A 20,100-nucleotide genomic window follows, 5' to 3' on the forward strand; every position below is an offset into this window, starting at 1 on the left:
ACCTCTGTGTAAAATGGGGGAATACGCTTCTCCTCTCTGGCCTCAGTTTCCCTCTCTGTAAAATGAGGGGGTAGGAGTGAATGACACGGTCTCAGCCACCCTCTCTGATTCTCTACAAAGTCAGACTGAGATGCAAGCTCACAGGTAGAGGGTGTTTTCTTGAATAAGGAGACAGCGTGCAGGGCAGTGGGCATCTGAAAGGAGGGCGGGGTTCCACCAAGGAGGAAATGGACCCAGACAGGGGCAGAGGCTGCAGGATCTGCAGACCAAAAGCACTGACTTCCCTTCTGCTCAAGGCTGGTGCTGGCTGCCAGGTGCCTGTGACATGCATCTCTGAATGAAATTCCATACCTGATCCTGCCCTTACCTCCTCTCTGTGCAAACCACTGTTCTGGGGGCCAGAGAGGGCTGCCTTTGCCTCAGTTCTCCTTCCTGCTTTGGAATGTCTCCCACCCACCCCCTCATGGAGAGATTGTAGGAAACTGTTGTCAGATCAGAGCAGGAAAGATACCAGGGAGGTAAGGTAGGTAGCACAGTGGTTCAGAGCAAGGCCTTTGATGCCATACAGTCCTAGGTTTAAGTTCCAGCTCTGTTTCTTGGGCCCATTAGTTAACCTGTAAGACTCAGTTTTCTCATCTGTAAAATGTGAATAAGAATAGTATCTATCCCATAGGGTTGTTGTGAGAAATAAGGAAAATAATTCAGGCATGGTGAAGACTGTCATCGCCAACCTAATATCTACTCTCTCCTTCCTTTCTAAGAGAATCCCCATTTTGTTGGGGGTTCATTAAGCCTAAACTACATCTCCCAGTTTCCCTGCAGCCAAGGATTGCTGGAGAATACACTTCTGCCCAATGACGTGTAAGTAGAAGCTCCGTGGGAAGTTCTAGGAGACGATTGCTTGCCTAATATAGGTCTTGACCCCTTTCTTTTACCTTTGTCCTTTCTCCTGCTGAGAACACAGGTGATGGCTGCAGCTGCGGCCATGCTGCAGTCGTGAGGGAAAGGCCAAAGGCATAGTAGAGACCTTGGCTGTCACTCACACAACCAACCACCGGTGCCAGACTTCCTGTTTATAACCACTGTTTCATTTTAGTCCCCCTTACTTGGGTTTTCTGTTTCATGGATCTGAGCCGAATCCCCAGTTGGCCCATTTTAACTCAGTGCCACACACACAATAAGCATTTACTACCTCTTTTCCACTACATGGGGTGGATCCCTGTTGGCCCACTGCAGGGTACCTCGTGGAGGGAGACACCAGGCAAGACTTCAGCGTGACATAGTAGGTCTGACTCTGCTACTCTTTAGCTGTGGGGCCTTCAGTGAGTCCTTTGGCCTCTCCAGCCTTCAGTTCCTCATTTGGGGGGTTGGACCAGAATATGTACGAAGTTCCTTTGGACTCTGACCATCCCTAGATCCATACAGTTTCCCAAGGACATCCAGGCCCACCATCTGATCCCTCACGCTCTACACTTCAGTGCAGCCCCCAGGGCCTCCTCCAATCCCCCAACCCCTACCCCAGCCCCCTGCAAGTTTTCCTGAGATGCTGAGACTTTTCCAGAAAAGGCAGCTGTTTAAATTGAAGGCCATGCTGGCTTAGTTAATTTTGCCACGTGGTTTAAATAAGAAAGAATACCAAGAGTAACGTAGAGCCTTATGAATCAATGTCACTAAATAATTTTGGTAACATTTCACACTAAAGTAGTATGAATATTTTATTAAGAGCTAAGTAAATTTCCCTTTTTCTTAAATTATGCTAGGATGTATGAACGCATAAATAATTGCTTGAGCTGCTTCTTTGAAGTGCTTCCTCACAAGTTGCAATATCATCTATTAACTAGTTTACAATCATTCCGACGGATCTCCGTGTATCTTGGAATAATTTACTTTGGCAAGCAACTTTGATGAATCATTTATTCATCATTATTAATGTATTTATAAATGTTGCTTTAATTTAGCCCTCCATTTCCTTTTGCTTCCTTGCAGCATATTGACCAAATATAAGAATGCTTAGGGCAGGATTTTTACTTTGCTCCTTAGTTGTTTTTTTAACCAAAAGAGCATCTCTCTACCTGCCTACCTGGCCAGGTGCTCTGTATGTGCTGGCTAAGTGAGAGGAGAGGCGCTCCCCATTCCATACAGCTAGGATGGGAAGAAAGAGAAGTAACATTTATTGAAGACCCACACTTTGGTCCAGGTACCTTAGCAAATAGTTATTGAATGTTTAGCATGTACCAGACACCATTCTAGCAACTTTTCATGTATCATCTCACTTAATTTTCTCAATGATAATTTCTAACACTTACATAGCACTTTTAAGATGCCAGGCCACACTTTAAGTGCTTTGTGTATATTAATTCATTTAATCTTCACAGGAGCCCTACAGTGTGGTTATATCATGATTCCCATTTTAAAGATGTTGGAATTAAGGCACAGAGAGGTTGAGTGAATTGCCCAAGGTCACACAGGTAGGAAATGACAGAACTGAGATTCAGATCCAGGTAGTTTAGTTTCAGAGGCCACACCCTAAGCCACCATCCTACCTGTTGATAATCAGATGAGGTAGGCTCTATTTTTAACCCATGTTTCAGAAGAGAAAACTAACATGCAGAGGGTAAGTGATTTTCCCAAATCCTCAAAGCTGGTGAGTAAAGAACAAGGATTCACCACCTCCCATAATGCTTTATACATCATCTCATCACACTCTGTAAGTCAGATGTTGTTATTCCCATTTCATAGATGAAGAAACCAAGCGTTAGAGGTTTTATAATCTACAAAAAAGATCTCATGATTATTATGTCAGAGCTGGGATTCAAACCAAGGTCTACCTGGCTCTTTCAGTCATAGCATGATAGGAAGAGAAGAGTAATGTCTTTCATTTCAGAAAGCTTTGGTTTAGGCCCACACTCCATTTTATTGTCTCCTTTCACTCAAGTCTTGAATGCCAGTCCAAGTGCTCAGAGCTCTGCCAGCTTCTGACATTTCTGTACTGAGGGAGAGGAGCAAGGCCAAGGAGTCTTCCTGGATACTATGAGGAGGATGAAACAAGGCCTGGGGCACTCAGATTCGGGCGTCTCTCCATGTGGCCCCATTAAGATGCATCTATATCTCCCATTTCCCCCATAACCAAGTCACTATCACAATCACTGTTTTCTCCAGCCCCTTTGTCAGACACACCATGGGAGGAAGGGAAACAAGCTATTTGAATGTACAGAGAAAGGCTTTGGGCTGAATTCTCAGCTGGAAAATGTAGTTAGAAAATCAGATGAACACTCAGACCAAGAGGGCTCTGAAGCCAAGAAAGACAGAACCCCAAAAGACTGAAGAATCTTCTCAGGGAAACTTGAGGCCCTCAGATGATTTAATAAAGTCCAAACCTGAAGCAGGAAAATGCACTGAGACTCTTTCCTGGGCCCTTCCTGTCTCTTTATCTTCTTGCTTTAAGGAGTGCTGGTTTTAATAAGCACTTGCTCTAAAAGTGTTGCAATGTAGTCCTGATGAAAGCACATTTTCAAGGGTGAGAGTATATAACTGACACTCTTGAGACCAGCAATGTGAACTTTGGAATGAGGCACTTAACTGAGAAGTGACTTTTTGGTGCACCCTCTGATTATACTGGAGAGGAGGGGAAAAGGAAAAAGAAAATTTAAGAACTTTTCTTCAGAGCTGGACTCTTCCTTAGAAGAATGCTGCTAATACTAAAAACAAAACCTTAGGCCTATTACAAAACCTAGAGCAGGGCTTCCCTGGTGGCGCAGTGGTTGGGAGTCTGCCTGCCGATGCGGGGGACACCGGTTCATGCCCCGGTCTGGGAAGATCCCACATGCCGCGGAGCGGCTGGGCCTGTGACCCATGGCTGCTGAGCCTGCGCGTCTACAGCCTGTGCTCCACAATGGGAGAGGCCCGTGTACTGCAAAAAAAAAAAAAAAAAAAACCTAGAGCAGATTGACAGTCCTTAGATTCCAAAATAAGATGTTTCTGTGAATGGTTGTAAAAAAAAAAAGGTGGGGGGGTGACCAATGAAATAGAGACTTTTGATATGCACGGGGTGTTGGACTAATGGTGGAGGTTCAAGAAATCAAGGAGGTCGTGAATGAGACATGTGGACACAGGAAAATCTTTTAGACCTTTTCAAACAATCAAGTCATCACTGAACTTAAATGGCTGCTTGATCTGGTCCAGACCAAAGACATATGCCCCATGGAATGTGCTGGTGCAGGCAAAGACCTACCTCCTCAGTCCATTTCATCCATTTAACAAACATGACCAAGATGAACACCAAGGTCTCATGCTGAGGATAAAAATATGAACATGGTGCTGTTCTCAAGGAGCTCCAGCCTAGTAAGGGAGATGGTTGATTATACTAAATGTAAACTGGAAAGTTTTATTACAGCTCAGAAACACACACATGAATCCCCCTGAAGTAAGGGTTATTCGGGGAGCTCAGGAGATGCCCTGACCCTAAGCCCAAGTCATGCAGATGTCATTTGGACAGAGGAAACTGGATGCCCCCAATCACACTGTGGCCCCCAACCCTGCTTCTTAGGATCCCCAGGCCCAACCCTCAAGTCCCTTAGTCCCTTAGACTGAGCAGTTTGCAGTGCCTGTCACTTTTACATGCCCGCATCATTTCCTGCTTCCACACGAATAAACATGGACAGCAAGCCAGTGCCATCTTGTTTGCTGCTGTTGGATTTATGACATGTCAAGTTTAAATAGCACGTGCAAGGCTTACGATGGAGGTGACACAGAAATTCATTTTCCAAGCCCATCAAGGCTCTGAGCCCTAACCTCCCTCCATCCCCACCCTCACCTCCTCATCTGCTGGGACCAGGAGAACAATTTCATGAAATCCTGATGCTGAGAAAAGGCCTCCCTGGATCTCCACTTTCATTTCTGCTTCTGTCTCTATCTCTTTTCTTTTTCCCTCACGTCCCCCAAAACAACAAAATAGCAAATGTCACTTAACCAGTACCCGATAGAAACCAATTAACCTTTATGCAAGTTTGCTTCTGCTGTGCAGAAACCCTAATCTTATGCCTGGGGCTGAATTATTAATCCCTTACAAATGCTGCCTTCTTGCTGCCCAGCTGACATGGCTGGCTTTAATTTAGGCCTGCCCCACCCACATTGTGTGCTTTTCTTTTTCTGGATGTGAGAAATTTTTCCCTATCTTCCCTGCCCCTCATCAGCAAATTACACTGCTCAGTTGCCCCCAGCTTCTCCCATAACAGAGGCAACTTGGACTTAACCCATTAGAGAGCCTAGAAAGCTTTGCTACAGTACCTAGTAAGTCTTGTGATAATTGATTGGTAAGACAAGCATTTGGGTTGCAAAGTAGTCTTGGTCCGGTTTTCATTTTGCAGCAAGCCCCAAAATTAAACATCACCTCCAGGAGATAATTCTTTCGCAAATAATATGAGCTGGGCTTTCTGCTTTTGTCAGGTGCACTGTCACTCCAGGCTGGTGTCATATGTTATTCCGCTGCATGTAAAAGGTCCATAGTAATAACATTGGCAACAGAAATGATGGCAAGAATGGGAACTTCAATTTACAGTCATGAAACAACGTGAAAACCACACTCCTTAACAAAAAATTGAAGTCAACTTTAGACAAGAGAAAATTACAAAGTAGGGTCCCTAAAGCCAGTTGGTTTAATCTGTGACAAGGCAGTCAGTATTTGGGGTGCTGTGTTAGGCTGTGGTCAAAACTGAGTTAGGCTAGAATCACCTAAGAAGCAGGGCCTTGAATTCTTGAAAATGAACAAATGTGATTCAGCCACCTAGTTATTTTATTCTCAAGCCACAGTGAATTGCAGTCAGATACTTTAAATCTCCGCCTTTGTCCGTGATGTCACTTTGGAATACTGCACCCTTCTCCACCCTTGCCAAATAGACCACTCCTCCCCACCCATAAAAACTCAGCACAAATGGCTCCTCTTCCAGGAAGACTTCCTGATTTTTCTCCTCTCCCATTTCCCATTGTAGAGTGTTTAAATAGCACAGTCTTACAACTGTTGCTTAACTTTTCAGCCTCTCCCACCACACTTCCCTGAGAATAGAGAACATATGTTACTCCTCTTTTAATCTCCAGCAATACAGTGCCTGGCACATAGTAAGTGCCCAGTAAATATTTATTGAATGAATGGATATATCAAAATGTAGAAACATATATGAGATAAAGCAAAGGGCTGAGTTTTAAAGAACTGATTATTGTAGAATCAATCTGTTGAATTCCATGATTTATTTATTCGGCATGGTCTTTCTAAATGCCTACCAGATACTCAACTTTGTGTTAAGTGCATAAAGGTGATAGGAGGAAAGGAAAGAATCCCTGCTTTTGAGAAACTTATCATCAGATTTGGACATTTCTATATGAGAACAGTAGGAAACAGTCCACGGCAGAATTAATACAGCACAGTAGGATGGTCACGCTGGCGTGCCAAGATAGGAGTTAAGAAAATATTCCCTTCACTATCCCACCACCACAAGTCATTACGTGACCTTGGACAAGTCACTCCACCTCTCTGGACTTCAGTTTTGTCATATGTAACATAAAAGAACTGAAACAATACTGGGCTAATTGCTACTTATATGGAAGAAAATAAAATAAAATTTCAGTTTTATGTCACATAGAAAAATAATTTCCATGTGGATTAATGACCTAAATGTAAAACAGCAAAACACTAAAACATTTTTTAAAAACCTGTATAAATATATCTCAACGGCATCAGTTTAGGAAAGATTTCCTTAACAAAATGTGAAAAGCAAAAGCCATAAAGGAAATATCTGACAAATGAGACTAATTTAAAACAAACACATATACTAATCAAAGTGAAAAATGAAGCTACAACCTGGAGGAAGATATCTACAACCGTCATGATGAAAGATATGAGTAATCAGAATAATTAAAGAACATTTGCAGATCTATTAGAAAAAGACAGACAACCCAGGAGAAAGATGACCAAAGTAATGACACGTAATTCACAAAAGAGGAGAATGACTGATAAATTTGTGAGATGTTTGATCTCACTAAAAATCAGAGAAATAAATAAAATGACAATGAGATACAATTTTACACCCATTAGATTGAAAAATCTGATAAGACATAGTTTTGTCAAAGATATGTCATGATGGAGACTCTTACATACTGCAGATAGGAATATAAATTGGTACAGGTACTTTGGAGGACAATTTGGCAACAACCAGTAAAGTTGAAGCTGCCCATACCCTGCGACTCAGCAATTCCCTCTGCTATATACAAGGAGACATGTACAGGTATATTCCTTGCACTATTCCTTATTATAATCAAATGCTGGAAGTAACTTAAATGACTGGGATTAGTAGATTCAAAAAATACAGTATAGAGGGCTCCCTTGGTGGCGCAGTGGTTGAGAGTCCGCCTGCCGATGCAGGAGACATGGGTTCGTGCCCCGGTCTGGGAAGATCCCACATGCCGCGGAGCGGCTGGGCCTGTGAGCCGTGGCCGCTGAGCCTGTGCGTCCGGAGCCTGTGCTCCACAACGGGAGAGGCCACAGCAGTGAGAGGCCCGCATACCGCAAAAAAAAAAAAAAAAAATACAGTATAGTAAGATAGTACTGTACCATAGGATACAGTATGGTAACATAGCATAATATACTATATAGTAGGGACTTCCCTAGTGGCACAGTGGTTAAAAATCTGCCTGCCAGTACAGGGGACATGGGTTCGATCCCTGGTTGGGGAAGATGCCGCGGAGCAACTAAGCCCGTGCGCCACAACTACTGAGCCTGCGCTCTAGAGCCCATAAGCCACAACTACTGAGCCCTCGCGCCACAACTACTGAAGCCCACATGCCCTAGAGCTGGTGCTCCGCAACAGGAGAAGCCACCACAATGAGAAGCCCGCTCACTGCAACAAAGAGTAGACTCCGCTCGCTGCAACTAGAGAAAGCCTGCTCGCAGGAACAAAGACTCAATGTAGCCAAACAACAACAGCAACAACAACAAAATATATACTATATAGTACTATAGTATATACTGCTTTATATAGTATATACTATATATAGTATATACTATATATATATATATACTATATATATATATAGTATATATATATATAGTATATAGTATACTATATATATATATATATATATATATAGTGCCCCAGCACATTCCATGGGGCATATATATATATATATATATATATATATATAGTATATATATATATATATACTATATATATACTATAGTATATACTGCTTTATATAGTAAAGCATAGTAGTATAATCATACACTGAATCCTATACAGCTTTTAAAACTAATTCACTGGGTCTACATGTAGCAACCTGGCTGAATCTCAAAAATGTAATGTTGAGGAAAAGCAGTAAGTTACAGAGTTATAGGTCCTGGATGATGGCATTGGTATGAAGTTTATCACAAAGCAATACTACATTGCTATGGATGAAGAACATAGAAAAGTATAAAAACTGGGCAGGAAAGCTGCTCATCAAGTTCAGGACAGGAGTTACCTCCGGGAGGTAGAAAAAGGAATGGCAGTGGGGAGGGGGTTTGCCACAAAGGAGACATCAGGGACAAGGTAACATTTGATTAATTTTTTTAAATAGTAAATAAAATATTTGGCACACCTCAGTAGTGGACAGATGAATGTCCACTATATTATTCCCTATCCTTTCATTATTTCATTATTTTAAAAGGTGGAGAGAATACAGACCAAAATGTTCACTATAATTATCTCTGAAGGAGGGGGGATAAGAGTTGTTTTGTTTTGGTTTTGTTTTTGCTTACATATGTTTTCTAAGGTGCCTCTAATGTGCGTTAACACATTTGAAGAAAAATATAGTGAAAGTTATTTATAAAAAGAAAAGATGGAGGAGTTTGGAGTAGATTGATTTAAAGGCCCCTTCTGATTCTTGAATTCTGTGTTGAGGACCAACTTACAACAAGGACAAATATGGGCTCTGTCCTTGGTCCGTGTAAGAAACTAGCAGGGCAACCAGTGTGTCTAATCAGATCCAAGTGGATTTGGGCATCAGTGCTCCAGGAGGTCACAAGAAGGGAGAGCAGGGCTTCCCTGGTGGCGCAGTGGTTGAGAGTCCGCCTGCCGATGCAGGGGACACGGGTTCGTGCCCTGGTCTGGGAAGATCCCACATGCTGTGGAGCGGCTGCGCCCGGAGCTTGTGCTCCGCAGCGGGAGAGGCCACAGCAGTGAGAGGCACGCGTACCGAAAAAAAAAGAAGGGAGAGCAGTGTCGTCAGAGGGTCCGCAAGGCCTCAGGATGAGATGGCTGCCAAGTGAGCTGCAGTGCTGTCTTGGGCTGGGCTCCCAACCTCCCAACAAGAATCCTTCTTTTACTACCTAACACGCATTCACAGCATGATATTGAGCAGGTTACCTTAAACTCTTTATATCTTGATGTTTACAATTGCAGATTAAAAATAGTAGTAGCAATTCCTTTTTAGGGTCATTGGAGAATTAAATAAAACAACCCACTATGAATGTATCCAGCCCATGACCTGTGGTCCATGAGCAGAGCCTCGCCCGGGTTGCAGCTGAGAAGTTGAGTCAGAGGCTGGAGGCTGGGTGTGCACTGTGGGCTGGGCAGGTTGGGGAAGCTGGGTGGGTTTCACCAGGGAAGAGGGCAAAGGGCCACAGCAAAGTCTGCCCTGGGGGACTCATGGGGCAAGCTTATTGGCGCCAGAGGAAATAAATGAGCACAGCCGTCAGAGGCTGATGGAACACAGGGTCTGGTTCCCTGGCTAATGGGAAATTTTTACCCAGGATCCTTCAGTGTCGATCAGTAGACAGTGTCACCCCTTAGGGAAAACTGGGGTCTTCAGGGAATCATGGGCAGGGAAGGTGGATAATGCTCTGTCTGTGTGGCCTTAGGTGAGTCACCGTACCTCTCTGGGCTGCTGTTTTCTCACTTATGAAATGAGGAACTTGGTACCCCAGAAAGAGTGTGAGACTCACAGGCATAAGTGGACCTGCCTTTAACTGGCTGTGTGGCTTCCGGGAAGTCTCTCATCTTGCCAGACCTCAGTTTCCTTCTCTCTAAAATGACAGGTATGAACGGCTTATTCTCCAAAGGCCTCTCAAGCTCCGGGGTGGGTCACACGCATACACGTGCACACGCACAGGTAAATGGGGCCAGGTTTAACACAGAACAGGGTTTAGAGGGAACTGAACCACCTGGCATATTAAAATCTCCTATCTAAGATTTAAATTGTTTAAAAAACAGCCACAGGCAGGATGACTCCTCCAGAGTAGCTGCCTCTGAGGTATGATTTGAGAGGCACTGAGCAGGCCCTTCCCTTGAAAATCACAGCTGCCCGGGCCTGCCTGCTGCAGTGCCTGAGATGCTGCCTTTCACAGGCATTGAAAACACCGTGTCCTAAGCAAGGCTAGCCCTGGGGGCATTACTTCTTCAGCTTGGTTCCCCATTTCCCAACCGGCTATAAGCAGATTCCTAGAGGACAGGTCTCAGATGGGGCTGAATTTGAATGACCATGAAAAAGGACGGGTGTTCTAAAGCAAACCCCCACCATGTGGGAGTTGGAAGGGCCTTTCCATGTCATCAGTAACCAATGTTCCCTCATCTCCTACCTGCTCCTTAGGTAGGACCATCCCTGCTGCTGGACTAAGGGGAAGGAATCACTGTCCCCTTACACAGTAATGTCTCACTGGGGTTAGGTTGCTTCTTCAGCCTGGTGATTCGGCTGAGATCTACAGAGGTGAGGCCACTTTGCCCCAAGTACCATGGCGGCTCAGAGTAGAACCTCAAGCAGATAAAAATGGTGACAGCAGCCACCTCTGACTGAATCCTTCCTAAGGCCAAGCCCTGTTCTGCCACTGACCCTCACAACACCTGTCACAGGCGAGGAAACTGAGGCACAGAGAGGTGAAGTTTCCCAGTTACTGGGACACCCAGCACTGTCTCCAGGTCCCAGGTGCTGCCTCTCTGGTAATTTGCTGATGACTGGTCCTGCTCCTTAGTCCCCAATCTGGGCCTCATCTCCATTTCACTGACCCCTCAGACCCAGAAGGTCCTGGAAGCTGCCCTTCTTCACCCCCCTCAGCTCCTCCCCTCCCCGCCCCCTCCCCCCCAGCTCCACTGAAAGAGAGAGGCTGCAGCAAAAAAGGTGTCAGAGAAAGTGACGAATGAAGACTGACGAATGAAGGCTGGTCAGGGCAAACGTGGTCTGACTCCTTACCCCTGTGGAATTGGCCTGCCTCCCTCATACTGACCTGACAGGCAGGACACAGAGCCCCAGGGTGGGAGTAGTGGCCAGGGCATGTCCCCCGGGGCCACCCCTGACATCACTGGAGCAACTGGGCAGAGACTGCCCTGCCCCACCTACTGCTGTTCCAGGGCACAGTCCCAGCCCTGTCAGAGCCCCTGGGCTGGCCAAGCCATCCTTCAGGCCCGGATGACACACGCTCCTGAGTGCTGGTGACAAGCACCCTGCTGGAAAAATGATGGACTGTGTGATGGGGGCAAAGTGCGGGTTTTTTTTCATCAGAAACGGCAGCTGCATGGGATAGGGAGGGTGGGAGGGAGACGCAAGAGGGAGGAGATATGGGGATATATGTATACATATAGCTGATTCACTTTGTTATAAAGCAGAAACTAACACACCATTGTAAAGCAATTATACTCCAATAAAGATGTTAAAAATAAAAAATAAATTAAAAAAAAAGAAACGGCAGCTGCAGCTAAGGCTGGAGATAGCAGTGGCCAGGCAGCCTCACACAGGCATGCATGCACACACACTCATGTACACCTGCCCTCTCACACACACATACACACACACCCAGGACCCAGAATGACGAAGTATCAGCTCACAGGGAGAGGGGCCGACTGCGTCCATCTCTCTCTTGGAGATGAGCAGTAACAGCAGCGGTGCCTTCTGCACAGATTGTGTCCTACAGTTTGCAAAGCACTTCCACACCCACAGGATCAGCAGATAAATAAGAACTGGAGCCGGCTAGTCATTTTCAGGCTGGGGGACTAGGGGCAACCTACTTAACCTCTCTGTGCCTCTGTTTTCCCATCTGTAAAACAGGACTAATAATAGTCCTGGATGAAAACCATGGCCATTGAGGAGTTAGGGTAGCTCCACAGAAAGCCTGGAAGAGACCATTCAGTTCTGCCAGCACCCACTTCAGCTGCTGATGGCTGCAGCTTCCCAACTGCCTTGTACTCTACACTTATCACCTTCCACAACACACACCCCTCTGGGCTTCTTGGGTGAATTTCTGGGTAGAGAGAGGCCAGCCTGGGCACACATGCACCACACAAGCACAGCTACTGTAGGCTTAAGTGTCCAGTGGTCTCTGCAATGGGCTTGGTGCTGGGCAGAATCTCAAGCCCACCACAAGATTCATGCGGTAAGGCCAGGAAGAAAAGAGGCCACACAACAAGGCTGCCAAGAAACAAACCCACAGCTCTTTCAAGATAGCCAGTGAGAGAATTTAGTGTGCAAAACTCGGTGTGAGAGGGTCAGCGTGTGCTCATTCATTCCAGTGCTCATTCAGCAGATGCAGTTAGCATCACCTCAGTGCCCTGCCCAGCTCTGGGATGGGTAGGACAGGGTGGGTGGGAGCTGTTGCGGACACTGCCCAGGCAGTCCCCAGATGTAGACAAAGGAAACAGAGATCTTCCCAGCACCCACCACAGTGCCTGCATCCATCATCTGGAAAAGGCTATGGCCATTATGTCCATGCTTGTGTATGGATACATAATGGAGAAATCCTGCTCCTCTTCATGGAATTGTTCCCCTTTTTATTGCAGTTGTCTATATGGAGAGAGTCTTAGAATGTCAGAACTGGATGGGACTTTGAGAGCTTCTAGTTCTTCCATCTTCAAACAAATTCTAAGCCAACATGTTAAATGCACAAAAGTGGAACAGATGCCCTTGGGTCAGGACGGGAGGGAGTAAGGAGGGCTAAGTCCAGCATCCTTGGACCATTTTGCTCTTGGTGGCTCCTGAGTTCCCTTGAAGAGTTTGAAAGGCACTTCACAAGATATATCGTTAGGATTGGACTCAACTGCAGGTAAAAAAGACTCCAAAAAATGGTGGCTTAAAGAGGATGAGGGTGTTCTTCTCTCTGACCAAAAGTCAGATGTAGGTGGCACAGTGCTGATGGGGGCATCCATAGTCATCTGTTTGCAGACAGCTTCCATGCCTCTGTTCACAGTCTAAGATGGTGGTGTTTGATTCCAGGCAGCTGGGTGGAGGAAGTGACAGAGAAGAGCTACTGAGGACCCTCCACTCATATCCCATTGGCCATGATTTAATCATATGGCCATGCCTAGCTGCACAGGTTGCTGGGAAATGTAGTTTTACTTCTAGGTGACCATGGGCTCAGCTAAAGGCTCTATGATGATGAAAGGAGAGAATGGCTACCAGGGTAAGCAATTAGTGGTCACTATTCTACTAGTCCAATCTCTCACTTTATAAATGAATAAAATGAGGTGCTAAGATGATTGTAAGATTGGTTAAGGTGCTACTACCCAAGAAAACTTCCCCCCAAACCCACCATAGGGCCTGAGTTAGAAAAAAATGAAAAGATAAGCTCCACTCCCCAGTGAGGAGGAAGATATGCCAACCAGCATTTATGGCATGATAAGTGATGTCACAAAGCTAAGTACAAAACAGTGTCACAAAAGCACCAAGTTTTTCTGTGAGGGTCAGGGAAGGGGTCAACAAAAGAGAGAGAGAGAGAGAGCTTCTCAGCTGAGACAGGACTGGTGAGAATGTTGTCTGCTGAGTGGATAAGAATGGGAGAGGCAGAGCCAGGCAGAGGGAAAAGCACATGCAAAGACCCAAAGGCAGGATAGAGTGCCATGTTTGGAAGCTAAGAAGAGGTGCAGTATTCCCAGAGCATAGAGGGCAAAGGGGGTATGATGGTTAATTTTATGTATCAACTGGAGGGTGTTTTTTGATGTGATTAACATTTAAATTAGTAACGTTTGGGTAAAACAGAGTGTCTTCCCTATTGTGAGTGGGCCTTATCCAATCAGTCGAAGGCCTGAATAGAACAAAAAGACCAGCCTCCCCAGGCAAGAGGGAATTCTTCAGTGACTGCCTTTGGACTTCATATGCATCATCAGCTCTCCTAGGCCTCCAGAATACCAGCCCACTCTGCGAATGTTGGACTCACTTGTTTCCATAATCACATGAACCAAGTCTTTATTATCCTTTCTTCTCTCTCCCTCTCTCTCTCTCTCTTTCTCTCTCTCTCTTTCTTTTTCCCTGTGTATCCTATTGGTTCGGTTTCTCTGAAGAAAACTAACACCTAATACAGGGGTAGACTGCAGAAGATGAGGTTGGACAGATTGACAGGGACCAAATCATGAAGACGGCTGTGTGCCATTCAAAGCCATCTTGATTTTATTCTGTAGAAAATGGGGAGTCATTGAAGACTTTGGAGCAAGAGAGGGATCTTACCTACGTGTTAAATCACACTTAGGGGTACAGTGGGGATGGTGTTGGACCAACATGTATTGTGGGCCTACTGTGTATGATGAGCACTGTTCTAGGAGCTTTAGGCCAGAGGGTCAAGGCCATCAGCAAAGAGACAGAATGACATAAATGGATGTGCTGGTGCTGGAAAGGAAGAAGGGCGAGGGTGATTCCCAAGTCTTTGGCATGGACAGCTCCATTCAGAAAGGGACTGATTCTCTTTCCAGCCCCAGCACCTGGTCCCGGGTTTGTACCGTGTCTGCCTATATTTATGGAATGAAAAATGAATAGAGAAAGAGATATAGACTCTGAGAAAGTAGAATTGCAGCATAACATTTTAAGCAAATGGGCCCTTAATTCCACTCAAATACTTGTTGACTGATTGACTGAATGAATGGATGGTCCTGGGATGTTAGATGCAGCCATGCTACTTGCATTGGCCCAATATGCCCTCCAATCTGAAGGAAGCACTGTCAAGGAAAGCAGGCTCTTGGGAGAGGGTAACACCCAGATTTCAGGACTGCTGCCTTCCCAGCCTTCCTCTCTCAGCTGGATGGATGAAATTCCACATCCTCAAGCCTTCATTGAAGTTCCACTGAAGACAAAATCCCATGGGTGAGGATCCCCTCTAAGCTGTTCTAAGTCATTCACATCCAACGTTGATGGTGGCTCTGAGAGCAGGACAGGGCGAGGAGAGCGGAGGTGGGAATGGAACATGTTTGAGGGGAAAACAGAGTAAAGAAAGGAAGGCTGAGTGCCTGAGACCAGGGGTGCAGAAGACGGGCTCTTTGAAGAGGGAAAGAGCAGAGGCGAGAGACGGAGGCCAGGTCCAGTCTAATCTTTTGATGCCCCTTTGAAGGAGACCCACGCGCTAAGGATGGAAAGATTAAATCCAGTGACTAAACTTTGTGACAGGCTTTTACTATTGACACGCGGGGACCTTTTCAAACCACGTTTTAAATATATTTCTGCCTAGAAGAGGCAGTTGACAGGCTCAGGAAGACCTAATGGGAAACAGCAGTGAATACTGCAAGTCAGCAAAGGTTGTCGGCCTGGGCGCCATCATCCCTCATCTGCTCTTTCATTTTTATAGAAGTGGCTCAGAAACAGAGAAGAGAAATTTCAAAACCAAACAAAAATCAATACAGTGGGAGATAACCCAGCATTAATACAGAAACCGGGGGGGCTTCTTTGCTTCCTGCCTCAACAGGGCTATCGATCACACCCCATGGATGGATTTGAGAGGCCACCTTTGCTCTGAAGCCGGCAGGAACCACTGTAGTTAAAATGCTCAGAGAGCTGGTTTTGGGTGGAGTGGAACCTGAGCCAGGGGCAGGACGGAGAGTGTACTGTCCCCAGCCCCCAGGTTGCTCTCCTAGGACTCATGGGCCACAGTCTCCAAGCTGAGGTTTAAAAGAGGGACAATGAAGATAGAAACAGACAGCTTTGAGTGAAAAGCTAGATAGACAAGGAAAGGTAAAGGAGGAATGCATTTGGGACTTAGAGAAGGCTCGTGAATACATAGCGCCCCCTATGTGCTCAGGTTCCAATGCTGTGTCCTGAAGACCAAGGCTGCACGCCCCTGGACCATCTATTCCAAGACCAAGGAGGACCAAACTCAGGCTGCCACTTCTCAGTGATCATGGGGTCCTGGAGGTGGCACATCCCTCAGAAGGGACACAGAGCAGAGCCAGCTGGCTACAAGCCCAGGACCTCTCTGAAGACCCTCACCCACCCCTCCCTCCCCAGCCCTAGTCCTGTATTCTCAGGACACAACTGAGCTGGGTCATGGGGATTCCATAGGCCTTGGACATAAATCACCCAGGACGGAAAGGGGTGCCCTCTTCACTCCTCATTTCTCAAATGTGCCGCCTGTTCTCAAACCCTGCAGTGCAAATCAGGGCCTCTCTTACAGTGCCCTTTGCTTTTCCTTCCAAGCCCTCCCCATTGTGCAAAATGATACATTCATGGCCATGACTGGTTGGTTGGTAGGTAGTCTCTCCCGGTAGACAGTAGTTCTCAGGTCTATGCCCAGCACCAGCCCAGGTAGAAGCGTATTCCATGAAGAGGGGCATCTGTGACTTGGTTTCCTTTCTGCACTTTGTTCACGCGGCTCAACCTGGAATGGCTTCTCCCTCCTGACCTCTCCTTTTAAGGCTGCTCGCTTCCTCCAGAAGTCGCCCCTGGGCTCCTTGTTCTGCACAAGCTTTCTCTTCTCTGGTCTTCTAGAGTTAACCCAGGGCTCTGTGAGTACTGTCTGAAGTCACAGAAAGAATCACAGGACCTTGTGCTTGAAGGATGGTCTCATGATCTCCTGGGGAGCTTTACAGAACAATGCCAAAGCCGGGCCACAGCCTGAGACAATTATATCAGATCGCCAAGGTGGAGGGCTCAGGTGTTGGTATTTTTAAAAACCCACCAGATGACTATAATGTGCCAGAGTTGGGGACCATCGTCTAAGCCAACCCACCCAGGAACTCTGCATACGTTTGGGCAGGTTGAATGCTGCATGACTCCGGAGCGTACCATTCACCTGTAGTCCGTGTGCGTGGTGCCCTTGGAGGAGCTGTGCAGTGCAATTTTTAAAATAAGATTGAGGTTCGGGGCAAAGTGATCTGGCCAAGGTCACACAGCAGGTTAGTGACAGAGCCCCATTGAAACGCACGCCTCCCAACTCCTCATTCAGGCCAGTCTGCCATCTCCCACCCGGCTACCCGAAGTGCGGTCCTGGGTCCAGCTTGTCAGCAATGCAGAATCTCAGGCTCCATCTCAGACCTCCTGAATCAGAATCTGCATTTTGCCAAGGCTTCCAGACAATCCAGGGCACATTAAATGTAGGGAAGCACTGCCCACCACACTGAAAGCTTCATGGAGGCTGGGCTGTACTTGCCATCTGCTACTCCTTGTGAACTGTCCTTGGTCAGAGTAGACAATCAATATCTGTTGATTGACTGATTGACAAATCTGTAGTTTCCATGAGATACAGGCCCCCTGAGTGTTGCTGTATTGGAAATGACTGAATTTTCAAGTTCCTGTAATCGGCAATTACTGAAACAGGGAATCCCTGATCACCACACTGGAGACAGCCCTTTGCAACTATAAAAACAGTGACACAGATAACAAAATAATGCCTTGCTAAGCACACCCAGGGTCCAGTGGGTGATTTCATCTGCCCCTTGCCCTTTCTGTAAATAACGTCTAATCACCTTCCCCAGCTTCATTTGGATAATGGCTCCTTTTCCATCTCCACTCAGAAAAAAAAAAAATTAATCCAAAAACAAGTAAATAAATAAAGAGAAAGAGTGTAAGAGTTCTTCAGGGTTTAGTACATCCTTTGATTAGAGTTTATTTACTGACGCATTAATCAACCTGATTAAAGGCAACCTGGATGGAGAGGAGTTTCCCTTCTGTGCCTCCATCTCCCTCCCCTGCCCTGCTGGCTCCTGCTCTGTGTCAGGTGTTGACTGAGTCCACAGCGCTACATGGTCAATGGGCTGGACAGCTACTCGGTGGTTCTGGCACTTGTCACCTTTAAGCGGGTGTTGCCCTTTTCATTTATTTGTTCCATGTGCCAGCACTGGTCTTCAGGTCAAGCATGCATGCCCACTGGATGGCTCAACTCTCACTGGAAGACATAAACTCCAGCCCAGTTCAATTGACCACCTTAACTTGCAGCATCAAATCTCTGATTCCATGTACAGTACTCATCAAGTAGTATAGCCCCAACTCCTGGCCAAATGATACAGATCCAAAGTTTGATGGGTAAGAAATAATCTGGGTATAGAGTGAGTCTAGCCGTTTATCTAATTTAGTGGGTCTGAACATTTGGCAGAAAAGTTGTGGGCATGTAAACACGCACTCAAAGTTGTGCATGCTGTGTTAGGGGTTCATAGGCCACATAGAGGCCAATTTAAGGACGCTGTTGCAAATATTCCAAAATGTTGACCTGAGCAAAATCATCAGAGACCTGGGTGCATGGAGCACATGCTCGGGTGTTATTGTGGAAATACTCTTAACAGAATAAATTGAGGTATTGGCCATCAGCTACCATTCTGGGCCATTCCAAGACTCATTCCCATGATGTTATTGAAACAATGTGGCTGAGGTGATTGTCCATCACGTTAAATGGCTTCTTTAAGAGAATCCACCAGAAAAGTTTCTTTCTGGCCTCAGTGCCAGGAAATCTTATTCTTCTCCACTGTGACTGGTTTGTTTTCATTTGATGGACATGGCAAAACCTGTCACCTATCACATTTCCTTCTTTGCATGGCCTGCCAGGTATCTCAGAGCCTAACCATGCCCTAAGTGTACACACCTTTTTTTGGATAGTAACCTCATTTGGAGTATTAACCTCATCCAGAAACCAAATTTTCTCATTTACTATTTTTTTTTTGGTACTGTCTGTTTTTTTCGTGAGTCCTTTTTTGGAACATGGTGGAGTTGAAATAAAACAATTACATAATTATTTCCATTTCTGGAAATGGAAATGGAAATCCTTGCCCTCAAGGATTAAGGGAAAAGACAGAGTGTAAACAAATAAAGCACATCACAAAGAGGTTAGACCTATATTTGCAATGTGAATAAGACAGGTTCGGAGAGGCTAATAATTACACTGAGGGGAGAAGTAGTCAAGGAAGGCTTCCTGGAGGAAAAGACACTTGAACTGAATCTTACATGCTGAGTGGGAGTGTTTCAATCAAGGACAATTTTGCTATTTCCCCACCACCTGGAGGACATATTCTTTGGGTTACTCTTCCAATAATTAGAGGTGTGTTGAGAGATGCACTGGAGGGCCGGGATTCAGGAGAGCCTGTGTAGTCTTAGGCAAGTCACTTAACTGGCTTTGTCCTTAGTGACTTGAACTGTTATAAAAGAGACTAGCTGCCCTGCTTCAAAAATGGTTGTTGCAAGGATGAAACAAGATAGACGAGAGTCATGAATTAAATTGACTTAATGGCGTAGTTACTCAGTTCTTTCCTGTGCACAGGAGAACACCTACCTGGGGGCAACCAGGTTTAGAACACAGCCCTGGGCTGCGAGACAGACACTTTCCTCCTTGCTAAGCCCCTGACCCTACACGTGACCGAATGAATCGGGTCCCGCTCCTCGCCACTTACAAAATCAATTACATACTCACAAATGGTAGAAACGTGCCTTTAATCAGAATGCCGGCAATCTGGGGAGATGGTGGACTCAGCGTCCCCCAAAAACCACCTCTGAAGATTCTGCTCGGCCATGACAGTTTTAAAGGAAAGGTGGGCAATAATCTCAGTTAATCATTGAGATAGGGAGTCAGCGTCATCCCCGTCCCCCACTCTGTGCAGGCCTGTCGACTTCTCCTGATCTTCCTCTAGCTGTTTTCCTTTTTTTTTTTTTTTTTCTTTTTCGCGGTACGCGGGCATCTCACTGCTGCGGCCTCTCCCATGGCGGAGCACACGCTCCAGACGCGCAGGTTCAGCGGCCATGGCTCACGGACCCAGCCGCTCTGCGGCACATGGGATCTTCCCGGACCGGGGCACGAACCCGTGTCCCCTGCATCGGCAGGCGGACTCTCAACCACTGCGCCACCAGGGAAGCCCCTAGTTGTTTTCTTATTCACACAGTTTAGTCGCCCAATTTGTTTGGGAGATTACT

Source organism: Leucopleurus acutus (assembly GCF_964270905.1).
Source record: "Leucopleurus acutus genome assembly, chromosome: 13".
NCBI classification, from domain to species: Eukaryota; Metazoa; Chordata; class Mammalia; order Artiodactyla; family Delphinidae; genus Leucopleurus; species Leucopleurus acutus.